This window comes from Triticum dicoccoides, chromosome 6A (genome assembly GCF_002162155.2).
Source record: "Triticum dicoccoides isolate Atlit2015 ecotype Zavitan chromosome 6A, WEW_v2.0, whole genome shotgun sequence".
In the NCBI taxonomy this organism is placed as follows: Eukaryota; Viridiplantae; Streptophyta; class Magnoliopsida; order Poales; family Poaceae; genus Triticum; species Triticum dicoccoides.
The window spans coordinates 317,160,874-317,172,089 of NC_041390.1; positions in this window are offsets into that span (position 1 = coordinate 317,160,874).

Sequence of the window (11,216 nt, forward strand, 5' to 3'; positions counted from 1 at the left end):
ACCTGAAGCAAGGCACTATGTCTTTGTACGAGTACAACAAAATGTTTCAGAAGCTCGCCCGTTTTGCTAAGCAGGACGTCCCTGACGAGAAGAGCATGATATACTAGTTCAGGGGCTGTCTCAGAGAAGAAATCCAGCTAGCTCTCGTCCTCTTTGAGCCCAAGAGGTACGATGAGTTTTATAACATGGCAATGAAGCAAGAGACTGCTCAACTGAAGTGCGATGCTTCCAAGAAGCGAGTCAGAGATGCAACTCCTTCTTCCTCAACTCAAGTGGCTAAGCAGTAGATGTATTGGCTTCCTCCTCCTCCGTTCCGTCAGCCGTATCAGCAGAAGAGCAAAGGTGGCAGTGGATCTTCCCACCCACCCAACCCTGGCTTTCAGAACAAGACTTCGTCTCAAGCTCCAAGATCAAGTGCTCCGTATCACCGTCCGCTCTCGGAGGTCACGTGCAACAAGTGCCAACAGAAGGGTCACTATGCCAACAAATGCTTCAATCAGAGGCGTCTCCCTCCTCCTCCTCCTGTGAGATCGGCAAGTACAGGTGTGGTCAAGCATAACCCCAAGCACGCCAAGGTCAACTTGATGAATGCAGCTCAGGCAGAGGACTCGTCAGATGTCATCATGGGTAACCTTCCTGTTAACGATGTTCCTGCAAAAGTACTTTTTGACACTGGTGCATCGCATTCTTTCTTGTCATTCCCATTTGCATCGAAGCACAATGTTGATACTGAGGTTATGCCCAAAGTCATGCAAGTTGTTTCTCCCAGCAAGCTTTTGACTTCTAGTTTGTTTGCTCCCGATGTCTCTATCATGTTGGGCGACTACAAGTTTCTGTCCTTTCAAGTGGTCCTTGGTAACTCGGATATTGATCTTATTCTCGGAATGGATTGGCTTTCTAAGCACAAGGCTCATCTTGATTGTGCTGCTAGGCAGATTCAATTGACTCATTCGTCTGAGGATGTAATTGTCTTTGCTGCTCGTGATGATACCATCCGTCTGTTTTCTCTCAATGAGAAGGGTGAACTGGATGCCATCTCTCAAATTCCAGTCGTTTGCGAATATCAAGACGTCTTTCCAGAGGAGCTTCCAGGAATGCATCCGCACCGGCCAGTTGAATTCGTTATCGATCTTGAGCCTGGTGCGGAACCTGTTTGCAAACGTCCTTACAAGCTTGGACCTGAAGAGTTGAAGGAGCTGAAGAAGCAACTCGATATTCAAGAGCGAATGGGTCTCATCTGACCTAGTTCTTCTCCGTGGGGTTGTGGAGTTCTTTTTGTGAAGAAGGAGGATGGAACGGACCGACTTTGTGTTGACTACCGTCCATTGAACAAGAAGACTATAAAGAACAAGTACCCACTTCCCAACATCAACGAGCTGTTTGAACAACTCAAAGGTGCTCAAGTATTCTCCAAGCTTGATCTCCGTATGGGCTATCCCCAGATTCGAATTTGTGAGCAAGATATCCCCAAGACGGCGTTCAGAACAAGCTATGGTTCATATGAATACACTATCATGTCTTTTGGCCTCGTCAACGCTCCGTCGACTTTCTCTCGCATGATGAACTTCATCTTCAACCCCTACACAAATGACTTCATCTTGGTCTACCTCGATGACATTCTGGTCTTTTTGAAGAACAAGGAAGATCATGCCAAGCACTTGTGTTTGGTGCTCGATAAGCTCAGAGAACATCAGTTCTACGCCAAGTTTTCAAAGTGCGAGTTTTGGCTCGATGAGGTTCTCTATCTTAGGCATATCATCTCTGCCAAGGGCATAGCAGTGAATCCTGAGAAGGTGTCTGCAATTGTGAATTGGGAACCACCTCAGAACGTGAAGCAACTCCGCAGCTTCCTTGGTCTTGCAAGCTACTGTCTAAGGTTCGTTGAGAACTTTTCAAAGATCACGGAGCCGCCTTCCAACCTTCTCCAGAAGCACGTGAAGTACGTCTGGTCTCCTGAATGTGACGTCGCTTTCAACACCCTGAAAGAGAAATTAGTCACTGCTCCAGTTCTGACTCCTCCTGATGAATCCAAACCATTCGAGGTCTTCTGCGATGCCTCTCTTCAAGGTCTTGGTGCAGTGTTGATGCAAGAGAAGAAAGTTGCTGCTTATACCTCTCGCCAGTTGAAGCCCAATGAAAAAAACTAACCCACTCATGACCTCGAGTTGGCGGCAGTTGTGCATGCTCTTTTGACTTGGAGACATCTCTTATTGGGAAGAAAAGTGGACATATTCACTGACCACAAGAGTGTCAAGTACATCTTCACTCAGCCTAATCTCAACCTCAGGCAGACTCATTGGGTCTAAATGATTCAAGAGTATAATCCGAGCATCGAATATACTCCAGGCAAGGCCAATGTAATTGCTGACACATTGAGCTGGAAGGCTTACTGCAACAGTCTGATTCTCAAGCCCTACCAACCCGAGCTTCGTGAAGCTTTCCGCAAACTCAACCTGCAAGTTGTTCCTCAAGGTTTCCTCGCCAACCTTCAAGTCTCTCCTACTTTGGAAGATCAGATTCACGAGGCTCAACTTCTTGATGCTATGGTGAAGAAGGTGAAGATTGGGATTGCCAAGAGTCAACCCAAGTACAAGTGATATCGCCTTGATGACAAGGATACTCTATTCTTCGAGGATCGCATTGTTGTGCCTAAAGGTGACCTTCGTAAAGTCATTATGAACGAGGCTCACAATTCACTCCTCTCCATCCACCCTGGGAGTACGAAGATGTACCAGGACCTCAAGCAGGCTTATTGGTGGACTCGAATGAAGCGCGAGATTGCTCAGTTCGTGAATGAAGGTGATGTCTGCAGAAGAGTGAAGGCAGAACACCAACGACCAGCTGGTCTCCTCCAACTTCTTGCCATTCCAGAATGGAAGTTTGACCACATTGAGATGGACTTCGTGACGGGATTTCCAAAGTCCAAGCGTGGCAATGATGCTATATTCATTGTCATCGACAAACTCACTAAAGTGGCTCATTTCCTGCCTATCAAAGAGTCTATCACAGCAGCTCAATTGGCAGAGCTTTATACCTCTCAGATTGTCTCTCTGCACGGCATTCCACAGTTGATTTCTTCAGATCGTGGCAACATCTTTACCTCCAAGTTTTGGGAGTCTTTTCAGAAGGCCATGGGCACCAACTTCCGTTTCAGCACAGTGTTTCATCCTCAAACTAGCGGTCAAGTCGAGCATGTCAATCAGATTCTTGAAGATATGCTCAGGGATTGTGTTATCTCTTTCGATATGAAGTGGAAGATTGTCTTCCTTACGCCGAGTTCTCCTACAACAACAGCTTCCAAGCGAGTTCGGGCAAGGCCCCATTTGAAATTCTCTATGGCAGGAAGTGCCGTACTCCTCTTAACTGGTCAGAGACCGGTGAACGTCAACTTCTTGGAAATGACTTGATCACAGAGGCAAAGGAAATGTGCAAAGTCATTCGTGATAACCTCAAAGCAACGCAATCGTGCCAGAAGATCTACTATGATAGTAAGCATCATGATTTGGCTTTCGAGATCGGAGATCATGTTTACCTCCGCGTCTCTCCAATCAAAGGTACTCGTCGCTTCGGTATCAAAGGGAATCTTGCCCCTAGATACGTGGCTCCTTTCAAGATCATCAGCAAGAGAGGCGATCTCGCCTATCAATTCGAGCTTCCCTCCAACTTTGAAAATGTGCATGACGTGTTCCGTGTCTCTCAGCTCCGCAAGTGCTTCAAGACTCCTGACCGCACTGTCAACTTCGAAGACATTGATCTCCAAGAAGACCTTTCTTATCGTGAGCACCCCGTTGCTATCCTTGAAGAAACTGAGCGCAAGACTCGCAATAAGTCAATCAAATTCCTCAAAGTCAAGTGGTCACACTATTCTGACCGTGAAGCCACCTGGGAAAGCGAGGATCACCTCCGTTCCGAGTACCCGGCGCTTTTCCAGTCCTAGATCTCGGGACAAGATCCTTTCATAGTGGTGGAGTGTTGTAACACCCCGGATGTAATTTACCTTATTTGTATTCCAACTCTTGCCGTTTCCGGCCTAAGTTATTTTATTTTCCTCGGTATCGGGTTTTTGTCTCCATGTGTTGTTACTTTTTCATGCATCTCATATCATGTCATCATGTGCATTGCATTTGCATACGTGTTCGTCTCATGCATCCGAGCATTTTCCCCGTTGTCTGTTTTGCATTCCGGCGCTACTCTCTCCTCCGGTGCCCCTTTCTACATCTTTTCGTGTGTGGGGGTTAAACATTTCCGGATTGGACCGAGACTTGTCATGCGGCCTTGGTTTACTACCGGTAGACCGCCTGTCAAGTTTCGTGTCATTTGGACTTCGTTTGATACTCCAACGGTTAACCGAGGGACCGAGAAGGCCTCGTTTGTGTTGCATCCCAACACCCTTCCATTTCGGCCCAAAACCCACCTAAACCCTCTTCATCATCTAGATCGTTCGATCACAATCGCGTGGCCGAAAACCATGCTCAATTTGTTGTCCTCTAGCTCCTCCTACCTCTATTTATAGGTCTCCCCTCGAAATTCACGGGTCTTCTTCCCCGAAACCCTAATTTTTCCCTCCTCCGCGCAGCAGACGTGTCCGGCCCGCGCCGGACAACGTCCGCCGCCACCGCCGCCCAACCACACCTCACCACCTGTCCCGGGGGGACCGCTTCGCCGCCTCTTACCGACGCGGGCCCGCAGGCCCAGAGCCGGCCCTTCCCCGCGCCCGACCGGGCCACAGCTCCCCGCGCCGCCATCGCCTCCTACGCCGGCCGCCGACCGCCTAGCTCCGGCGAGCTGCTTCACCGCCCTCCACCGTGGGTCACCACTCTGCCGCGCCGCCCCGAGTCGGCACCGACCCCGCCGCACCACGCCTTCGTCGCCTCCGGCCAGATCCGGTCAAGGGAGGACCGGATCCGGCGTTTCCGGCTACTCCGGCGGCTCCCCGCGCTCTCCGGCGAGAGATCCGGCCACCGCGGCCTCCATACCGGCGAACTCGGCCCCTCGCTGCTACTGTACCTCGGAGGAACCCTAGATCAAAGATCTATTCTACTCGGTTGACTTTTTCCCAGAGAACCCTAATTTTTTTGCATACTTGCACATGCTATAACTCTGCATCTGTAGCTCCGATTTGTGCGTGTAGCATATCAAAATGTTCGCCTCGACGAGTACATAATTTCATCTCATTGCATCATTTCATCATTTTAATTTGAGCTCATCTTGATGCCCGAAATGCTGTTGGAAGAGGGCTATGTGATAAATTTGTCAGATCTGTTTCATCAAATGGCATTTTGTCATTTTTGCCATGATTAATGTGTGCATGCTATGATCCTAAGCTCTACATGAGTTTTGTTATATGCCATGCCATCTTTACAGAGGTGCTTACCATGTATTTTTGTGATATTTGTGGTGACTATCACAAGCTTGCAAAGTAGCGTAATCGGTATTACTGATTTCAGGGACTTAGAATTTCACCAAGTCCTTGTCCTAATTTTGGCGTTATGTCATATGTTTATGTTGTTTCCTAGTGATCCGTGCCTCTTTTGAGGATAATCAGTAAGGATGATTTGTTAACATTGTGCTTCTCTATCCATGTGTGTCTTTGTTTGCATTTATGTAGCACCCTAGCTCGAGTCAATCGAGCACTACTTTTGCTATATCGTGAATCCTGGCAGATTGTTGACATGTTTAGCGATTTTGCCGAGGATGTCGCTATTGATCCGTGCATGCTATGCTGTTGTTCTTGCCATGTCTAGCTCCTATGCCATGTCTTCTTGATGGGTGTATGCTTAGTTTGTCATGCCATGCTTTGCAGTGAGTGCATCGAGCTTGTACACATGCCTACTCGTTAACTGATTTGCATGCTCCAGTTTTTTCACCAAGTCTGAGATCCGGTTATGTTTTTGCCATGTTCACATGCTTGCAATTGTATTTTCTGATCGCTTTTGGCTCAAAGTCACTAAGGGACTTTTGTTAAGTGCTTTGAGTAGCTTCATGCCATGCCCTGCTTTGCCATGTTAAGTTCCTGTAGCATGTAGTTTTCATGCTCTAAAGTGTGCTTCCTGATGTTAAATTCCAGACTTGTGTTAATTTCACCAAGTCTGAAACCTGTTATCATTTGCACTTTTGTCATGCTTGTTTGAACCTGTTAATGGAGGAATTAGCCGTAGCTCAGTGTTCATCTTTTGTGAAGCATCATGAGTGGATCCCGGCCATGTATTTTGTTGTCATGTTTGAGTGTTGTAACTCATTTATCTTGTTGCATTAAGTTGACTACTTGCTGATTATCGCAGACCGGTGCCATATTTGTTTTGCTTGCCATTTCCAAACCGTGCATCCGATTACGGTGATCTTTATATCGATTTCAACCGAAATCACCTCACATTTCCAGAGGCACTCTTGGATTTTAAAGTTGAGGCCAGGTTCAATCATTCCTTGTCAAATCTTGCATATGCATCACATACCGCATCCCGCGTAGCATACCATGTTTGCATCATGTTGTTTGAGCATTGCACGTGGTTGATTGTGTTCCTTTTGCTTATTTGTATTGTTTGGGTAGAGTCGGGAGACGAGTTAGTGAACAAGGAGCCCGTTGAGTTCGCTTACGAGAATCAAGTCAACTCTGACAACTTTGAAGGCAAGATGATCATACCCTCGAAATCACTTCTATCGTTGATTGCAAGATGCTCGCTCTTTTGATATGCCTATGCTACGATGCCTACCACTTTCTCATCATGCCTCCAAAATTTCCATGTCAAACCTCTAACCCACCATGTCCTAGCAAACCGTTGATTGGCTATATTACCGCTTTGCTCAGCCCCTCTTATAGCGTTACAAGTTGCAGGTGAAGATTGGAGATAGTTCCTTGTTGGAATATTGTTTATTGTTGGGATATCACCATATTATCTTGTTTATCTTAATGCACCTATATACTTGGTAAAGGGTGGAAGGCTCGGCCTTTTTCCTAGTGTTTTGTTCCACTCTTGCCGCCCTAGTTTCCGTCATATCAGTGTTATGTTCCCGGATTTTGCGTTCCTTACGTGGTTGGGTTATAATGGGAACCCCTTGACAGTTCTCCTTGAATAAAACTCCTCCAGCAATGCCTAACCTTGGTTTTACCATTTTTCACCTAGCCTCTTTTCCCCTTGGGTTTCCGGAGCCCGAGGGTCATCTTTATTTAAACCCCCCTGGGCCAGTGCTCCTCTGTGTGTTGGTCCGACCGAGTAGACTGCGGGGCCACCTCGGGGAAACTTGAGGGTTGGTTTTACTCATAGGATGTCTCATCTGAGTGTGCCCTGAGAACGAGATATGTGCAGCTCCTATCGGGATTTTTCGGCACATTCAGGCGGTGTTGCTGGACTTGTTTTACCATTGTCGAGGATGTCTTGTAACCGGGATGCCGAGCCTGATCGGAATGTCTCAGGAGAAGGAATACCCTTTATTGATCGTGAGAGCTTGTGATGGGCTAAGTTGGGACTCCCCTGCAGGGATTTGAACTTTCGAAAGTCGTGCCCGCGGTTATGGGCAGATGGGAATTTGTTAATGTTCGGTTGTAGATAACATGAAACTTAACTTATTAAAATGAATCAACCGCGTGTGTAACCGTGATGGTCTCTTCTCGGCGGAGTCCGGGAAGTGAACACGGTGTTGGAGTAATGCTTGACGTAGTTTGTTCTCGGATCACTTCTTGATCATAGATGTTCGACCGTGCTTTGCTTTCTTTTCTCGCTCTCTTTTGCGTATGTTAGCCACCATATATGCTAGTCGCTTGCTGCAGATCCACTTCAAACCTTGCCTTACCTATAAGCTTAAATAGTCTTGATCACGAGGGTGCGAGATTGCTGAGTCCCCGTGACTCACAGTTTACTTGCAAACCAGATGCAGGGACCGATGATACCATTCCAGACAATGCGCTTGAGCTCAAGTGGGAGTTCGATGAAGACTCTCGCCATTACTATGTGTCTTTCCCAGATGATCAGTAGTGGTGCCCAGTTGGGGCGATCGGGGACCGTGTCGCATGTGGGGGTTGATCCTTATTTTGGTACCGTAGTCAGACCATGAGTGTATTGGATGATTGTAATGTTATTCATGTATTTGTGTGACGTGGCGAGTGTAAGCCAACTATGTATCCTTTCCCCTTTTATATATTTACATGTGTTGTTGTGAAGATTACCTTACTTGTGACATTGCTTTCAATGCGGTTATGCCTCTAAGTCGTGCTTCGACACGTAGGAGATATAGCCGCATCGAGGGCGTTACAAAACTGGACGGGCCCGAATTGTTTCTTTTGAACGCCTTTTTCCGCTGACCGGATTTAGAGCGACTGAATCCGGCATTGACTGCCGTGTCTTCGGCGTTATCGCCGTTGTCGCGGCGCTTGTATATGTTGCGACGTGGCTTGATGTTGCTGTCTCTGGCCTCCGATGTGCCAGGGTTGCTTGCGGTGTTGTTGCGACTGTCTAACCAGCTATCCTCGCCCGCGCATAAGCGGGTCATGAGTGTTGTGAGGGCTGCCATGGACTTTGGCTACTCTTGGCCGAGATGTCGGGCGAGCCACTCATCACGGATGTTATGTTTAAAGGCCGCTAGGACTTCGGCATCCGGACAATCCACAATTTGGTTCTTTTTGGTTAGAAATCGAGTCCAAAATTTTATGGCTGACTCTCCGGGCTGTTGTGTTATGTGACTTAAATCATCAGCATCCGTTGGTCGCACATAAGTGCCCTGGAAGTTGTCTAGGAATGCGTTTGCCAGGTTCTCCCAACTTCCGATGGAGTTTGCTGGCAAGCTATTTAGCCAATGCCGAGCTGGTCCTTTGAGTTTTAACAGGAGGTACTTGATGGCGTGTAGATCATCCCTGCGGGCCATGTGAATGTGGAGGAAGAAATCCTCTATCCATACCGCGGGGTCAGTAGTACCATCGTATGATTCAATATTCACGGGTTTAAACCCTTCCGGGAATTCATGATCCATTACTTCATCAGTGAAGCATAGGGGGTGTGCGGCGCCTCTGTGCCGGGCTATGCCACGATGCAGTTCGTACGAGTCTTGTCTGCTGTGTTCGGCCTGGCCGGATTTGCTTTTGGTATATCCGGCATGACGGTCGTCGTCATGTGTTGGGGCGCGCCCTCATGATCCGAAGATTGATCTTTTGTGTCCTTCTTTGTTTTCCAATACGTCTCGCAGGTCCTGCGTGTTACCCCGGGCTTTGTTGTTCTTGTTTGACTGGTGACGGGGTGCGGGCTGGACTTCGGGCTTATATGCCACTTTGTCTCGGCCACGAGGTGGCCGGTCTGCCACGAGGTGGCTTAATGCTTCCTCTTCAAGTTGGGGTAGCAACCTGCGCTTTGGGAAACTTTTGATTGGGCGCTCGAGTTCGTGTTCCTCGGCTGCCAGGACCTCAGTCCATCTATCTACTAGCAGATCTTGCTCAGCTTGAAGCTGTTGTAGCTTTTTCTTCAGGCTTTTTGCTGTGGCAATAAGCCGACGCTTGAAGCGCTTCTTTTCGACGGGATCCTTAGACACGATAAATTCTTTGTCGCCGAGGCTCACCTCGTCTTCCGAGAGAGGCATGTAATTGTCATCCTCTGATTCTCCGTCTGCTACCTGTTCCTTGGGGCTGGCTTGCCCATCCTCCTGCTCAAAGCCTGGCTGGAGGGGATTGTCTTCGTCTTCGGCACTATTTGCGGCGTTATTGTCTCCTGTGCCGATATCGCTGTTTTTGCTATGGCGGGGTTTAGAGCGGCGCCGATGATGCCGGTTCTTGGATTGCTTCTCGGGTGGATTATCCTCCGTTGCCTTATTGCCATCGCTTTCTTTGGGGGTGTCCACCATGTATATATCATACGATGAGGTGGCAGTCCAGCGCCCTGTGGGCGGTGGTTCCTCTTCGTCTCCCGCATCGTCGTCCATACCGTCAATGTCTTCGGAGTCAAAGTCGAGCATGTCGGTTAGGTCGTCGATAGTGGCTACTAAGTGGGTGGTGGGTGGGGAACGAATTTCTTTGCCGTCCGCTTCCCACTCGAGCTGGACATATTTCGGCCAAGGGTCTCCTGACAAGGAGAGAGACCGTAATGAGTTTAGCATGTTTCCTAGGGGCGAGTGCTGAAAGATATCCGTGGAGGTGAACTCCATGATCGGTGCACAATCAGATTGGATGGGGAAGGACGTGAGTGGTTCGGAGTCCGTGGCCGGGGACGAATCCGAGTATCCAGCAACACATGTCTCATAGGAGGTGAAGTCAGTATTCGGCTCTATCGCCGCTGAGTGTGTGGCCTCCGTGGCGGGGTCCATCCACCCATCCTCGGATGGTGCGATCTATTCCGGATTGAGGGCCGGAGTAGCTACAGGTGTGATCTCCCGAACACCGTCCGATGGCAGAGCTAAATCATGCTCATCGTGACTATGCGGCGTACCTGACATAGGTTCGAATCCGTCGAAGATCAAGTCTCTGCGGATGTCGGCGGTATAGTTCAAGCTTCCAAACCTGACCTGATGGCCAAGCGAGTTGGCCCGCAGTACGAAGCTGCCGAATACGAAGATCTGTCAGGGGAGGAAAACCTCACCCTGGATCACATCGTTGCTGATGATCGAAGGAGCCATCAAACCTTATGATGACGACACAGTGGAACTCCCAAAGAAAGCACCAATGTCGGTGTCAAAACCGGCGGATCTCAGGTAGGGGTTCCCGAACTGTGCATCTATGGCGGATGGTAACAGGAGGCGGGGGACACAATGTTTACCCAGGTTCGGGCCCTCTCGATGGAGGTAATACCCTACTTCCTGCTTGATTGATCTTGATGATATGAGTATTACAAGAGTTGATGTACCACGAGATCGGAGAGGCCAAACCCTAGAAGCTAGCCTATGGTATGATTGTTGTTGTCCTATGGACTAAGCCCTCCGGTTTATATAGACACCAGAGGGAGCTAGGGTTACACAAAGTCGGTTACAAGGGAGGAGCTCTACATATCCGAATCGCCAAGCTTGCCTTCCACGCAAAGGAGAGTCCCATCCGGACACGGGACAAGTCTTCAATCGTGTATCTTCATAGTCCAACAGTCCGGCCAAAGTATATAGTCCGGCTATCCGAGGACCCCCTAATCCAGGACTCCCTCAACTGTTGCCTCAAGCAGATAGCTGAGTTGATCTTGCTTGATCTTGAGATTGACAACTGAAGCATCTGGCATTTTGGAAGTCTTTGCTGCCTTTGCGTTCTCTTGCTTCTC